Below are 5,466 nucleotides of genomic sequence, written 5' to 3' on the forward strand. Positions count from 1 at the left end.
TACACTACCAGAGCTCCTTAGTTTAGGGTCCTATATAGGGGTCCCAAGGAGTGACTGGGGAGCTTGAATCACTGATGTTTTGGTTCAAACCAATCTTGCAGTCCAGTACATTAATCCACAGCACCCATAGAATCTTTTAATATTGTAAATTGAGGCTTGAAGTTTTTCTTTAGTCTTTTATCTTGATAAATACTGGGTGTGTTCTTCCCTTTTCATTTCCTAACTCCAGCTCTTTGCACATTTCACTATAATACTTTATTTTGTTTTGAACTGTCCTTTGAAAATTTTTGTTCAGCTCTTTTACTTTATCATTTCTTCCAGTGATTTTTAGTTACTCTATGATCAAGAGCAAGATTCACAGTCTCTTCTGACATTCACTTTGATTTTTTTTCCTGTTTTTTTTTTAATAAGACCTTTTTTTTTCCTTTATGATATTCTTGACATCATCTCACAACTCTTCTGTTTCTTGTTGCTGTTATGTGCCATGGATTTGGTTCCAACTCATAATGACCCTGTACAGGGTTTCTGAGGCTGTAAATCTTTATGGAAGCAGAAAGCCTCATCTTTCTCCTGCGGAACAGCTGGTAGTTTTGAACTGCTGACCGTGAGATTAGCAGCCCAAATTGTAACCACTAATTTTAGGTAGTGATAACAAAATAAAGACTTTCTAGTGTATGGGAGCTAGATCTGGGTAGGTGTCCTGTTGTCCCTGAAATAGGTTCCCATTACTCCTAAAGAAAGACTGAGAGGTTATCATCCAGATCTTTCCTTTCCATCCTTCCAAAGCCTGGAACTCACCTCTTAGCTCATGAACTCTGCTGAACTGTGAGCATTCATTTGTTTGTTCACTGCATTTATCTATTTGCCCACTGCCCTTCTGCCCTTCGTTTATCCACACCTTCATTCATTCATCTCTATATCTGTATCAATTAAAATTCTTTGTTCATAACTCAGGAAAGCAACATTGGCCACCTTAAGCAGAAAGGTAATGCTTTGGCGGTAATGTTGAGCAGCTCTTAGAGTGGATGGGGCATTAGAGAACCTGGCTTGGAAAAAAAGACAGGGGAACAACCAGAGATGCTCTGAGTAGGCAGCAGCAACTCCTCAACAGCCCGGTCAGGTTACCACTATTGTCGTAAATGTAACCTAACCAATTTTCCTATCCTCACTTTACTGTGTCCTGGTGTGGTGCTGTGGGTTAATGCACCAGACTGCAAAGCCATTTGAACTGCAAGGTCGGTGGTTCAAGCTCACCAGCTGCTCCTTGGAAACCCTATAAAGGGTCGCTATGGGTCGGAATTGATTTGATGATACTTAACAACAACAACAACAACTTTACTGTACTAAAGATTCACAGTGTCTAGAGGAGGAGTACGACCAGCCAAACTCATGTCCTTTTTTTTGAAAAGTTTTTATTGTGAATTGAGTGATGGTTTACAGGGCAGATCATCAGTTTTGCATTCAACAAATCATATACTTTGCTTTATTAAAATGATTATAATCCCCTCCATGTACTATTAGTTAACAGTATTTCTCTCTATTCATTTTAGCTCTTTTTTTCTTTAAACACTCAGGCATATATAATAATTTAAACCACCAAAGGGCACATTCTTCAAGCTTGCCTCCTGGCCGCCAGTTCTCAGTCCCTCTCTTTCCATGAAGCTACAGTCCTCAGCTGCTCCCTCTCTCCATGTCCCCATCTCTGCTTCTACTGTGATTGCTTCTTGCCTAGGAGAAGAGAGAATGTCTAATTTGCAGTACTACTGAGCCTGCATACCTGGGGAGAGGTAATTTGATGAAGGATATTAAGGTGATGTTTGGAAGGGAGAATGAATACAGCATAGAAAAATAAAAGCACAAAGCGAATGCACAAACAAGTGAAGCCAATATCTACCCATCACTCCCCTATCTACTGTCCATGTTCTCAGCCAACCAGCAACACAGTGTTACTAAGCAACCATCATATATGAGGACCGCATCCAGTGCAAGGCTGTGATTCCTCTTGAAGGAGGCACTTCATGAAATTGAAATAAAGATGAAGATCCAGCAAAGGAATTGATGTGTGAGGAGGCTTCAAAAAGTTTATGGAAAAATGAAATGAAAACAGAATTTTTCTACAAACTTTTTTGAAGCCCCCTTGCATATCCGTGTACTGTAGGGTCCCACACAGTATTGTGGATATAGAGAGATGAACAATTTGTATATATTTTTTTATACTGACTGGAGATTGGTTATCATGGGGCAAGGTTGCTGTTGTTGTGAAGGGCCGTCAAGTCGATTCTGACCCATAGTGGCCCTGTATAGGGTTTCTGAGGAGCAGCTGGTGAGCTTGAACCGCCGACCTTGGAGTTCAAACAGCTTTGTAGTCTGGCATATTAACCCATAGCGCCACACCAGGACTCCATTGTTGTTGTTGTTGTTAGGTGCCATCAAGTCAGTACTGACTCATAGCAACCCTATTAGGCACTAGGCAACCTGGGTCTGCTTGTAGACTCTGCTTCTCTTCATCAGTGGACATGCCATATTTTGGTTGCCTTATGTAAAAACTAGAATATTAGAATGAATATAAGAATTCCTGTTTTAACTAACTCAGAGAGCTGCTGGGGAGGTGAAATGAGTTCATGGATGTGAAGTATTTTCCAATTACAATAAAAGAGAACAGTTAGCTCTGAGGGACCCCCTGGCTCGTGCACTATTATAACTTCTTTTACTCCTCCACTTCCTACTTCCCAGTGGTGAATGAATGACCAGGAGAAGTGAGAAGTTAAGACTTTGTGGGCCTCAAGTGTGCTGGATACTGGCTGGGTGAGTGTGTGTGTGTGTGTGAGAGCAGTTGTTCCTGCTTTCATGTGGATGGGAGTGAAGAGACCAGAGACGCTCTAAACCTTATGGGATGGCCAACTGTTTTCATCTCACAATGGGAAGAGGAGACCACAGCTAAGATCAGAGAAGGAAACATATGTTATTTGGAGGACATTGGTAGCGTAGTGGTTACGAATCGGGCTGCGAACCTTAAGGTCAGCTGTTCGAAACTACCAGCCGCTCCGCGGGAGAAAGATGAGGCTTTCTACTCCCGTAAAGATTTACACCCTCGGAAACCCTGTACAGGGTCGCTTTGGGTCGGACCCGACTCGATGGCACTTAACAACAACAACACAACAACCTGGATTTACAGGGTGCCTGGCTGTTACTCTGGATGAAGTATGTCAACTCTCTGAGTCTTCATTTTCTCATCTGTGAAATGGATGGTTAGTCTGAAGGGAGCAATTGATTGGTGGTGCCAGCTCATCTTTTCCCCTTGTCCTGGGATGAGCTGGAATTGACGCGGCAACAAACAAGAACAACATCAACAGCAACTGGTTGATCATCTGGGTCCCTTCCAGCTAAAGAGTTTTTTCTTCATTTAAAACTTACTCCCTGTGCTGTCTTCAATGTTTATGGACTATGTATACATTGCCACAATCTCTTTGGTGGCCAGTTTGGCACAATCTATTAAAGATTTTAAAGCACTGGCATTGTAGAGTAAGCAATGGACTGCTACCACAAGATCTGTGGTTCAAACCCACCCATCACTCCTTGGAAACCCTATACAGGGTCACTATGAGTTGGAATCGATTTGGTAACACTTGATGACCACAACAATATTCAATATTGTATACAACAACAACAGCAATTGTACTTACAGGAATTTATCTGAACAATACATTCATACATGGACAAAATGGTATCTATAAGATTAGGTTTGTAATAATGAAAATTAGGGGAATGAGGGGGCTCTGTAGGATATAGGCACTGGACTTCGAACCACAAGGTCAGTGGTTCCAGCCCACCAGCTGCCCTGTGGGAGAACGATAAGGCTTTTTGATCCTGAAAAGATTTACAGCCTGAGAAACCCCTTACAGGACTGTTATAAGTTGGAACTGACTTGAGGGAACTCAGCAACAAACAATGAAGATTAGAGCTAGACTAATTATCCATCCACAGGGGACTGATTAAATCATTCTGGTACATCCACACAGTGGAGTATCAGGCAATTACTAAAAGAATGAGGCAGCTCCCTCCATGCAGGTATGGAATGATCTCCAAGATACACTAAATGAAAGAGGCAAGCAAGTGACAGAATTGCCTCAAGCAATTATATAGTGTGCCACAGCAGGTGTGACTAGGAAAACCGTAGGCCCCTCTGTGCTGGGCAATGTGTTGTGTCTCTTCTTGAGACTATATGAGTAACAGGTAACAGTGGCTGTCTCAGGAAGGGTGGTGGGAGGCCAGGGGACGGGGTCCGGGGAGCCCTCCTCCTCACTGTGTACCATTCTAATTCTGTATCATGCTCACATAGGACCTGTTTATAAAAAGTCATCAGGCCAGTTTTTAGCCAAACACTAGGCATGTCTATCAGGGGAACAATAATAGTAGTGGGGTTTGCACACCTTAGGACAATCAGCCATTTGAGATCAAAAGGGCAGCACTGATCCAGGGACAAAGTTCAGAAACCTTAGGAAAGGAGGAGGAAAGGAAAGGAAATACAGGGAGAAAATGACGTCACATTGTGGGGATTTCAGTCACTAACATGAACCAACATGTGTATGAACTGTTGAGTGGGAAACCAATCTCCATAAACCTTGACTTAATTCACAATAAAAAGTTCACACACACAAAAGTCACCTGGCAGTGGATGGCCAGGGAGGGGGAAATGTCCCATGGAATTTTGGATCCCAATCTTGGAAACTGCCTTTGGCAGTCCGCTTTTACTCCTAGGGCCAGTTTGAGGGTGAGGTCCTCCCAGCCACCAAAAACATGCCTTCCCTCAAAAGAATGAGTGATAGTTCATCCCTGGGTAGGAGGGGTAGGTACTGGTCTCCCTGACAGAGTGCAGTGTCGTGGAAACAACACAGGTTGTGGAATTGCACAAGCTTTGGTTTCAAACCCCAGTTCCTGCCATTCAACAACTGCCATGATCCCATGAGATGAATTCCTGCTCCGTTAAATGGGCCGACGACCGTTCTACTCAGAGAACTGGAGGACGAGATGATGTCATTTTGTAGGTGCTCAGTAAGTGCGCCCTGTCATCGAGGTCAGGTCAGCCTGCTGGGGCTCCTTTCTTGTGTAGCAGGGAGGGCCCAGTAGAGGCTGGAAGTGGACTTGGTGCGAACCCTCTGGGGGCCCCTCTGTGTTTGCAGTGCACAGCGTGGCTACTGAGCGGATGGTCTGGGGTTTGCAGCTACCTCTCTGTGACTCTGAGGTCTAGAAACATTGTGCTCAGCACCCAGTAAATTGTTTACAGGAAGTCAGCACTGGGGTCTGCAATGAGTGTGTGGTCAACACCGAGGGAATTGTTTATACCAGGGGACTCAGCACTGGGGTCTGAATGGGGGACGCTGGGGAGACTGACTTGGGAAGAAGCATGAGCCCGGGAGGCTGCTCCCTGAGGATGGGGAGTCAGACCAATCAGGACCTTTGGGGTGC

Source organism: Chrysochloris asiatica, unplaced genomic scaffold, assembly GCF_000296735.1.
Source record: "Chrysochloris asiatica unplaced genomic scaffold, ChrAsi1.0 scaffold00007, whole genome shotgun sequence".
Lineage (NCBI taxonomy): Eukaryota > Metazoa > Chordata > Mammalia > Afrosoricida > Chrysochloridae > Chrysochloris > Chrysochloris asiatica.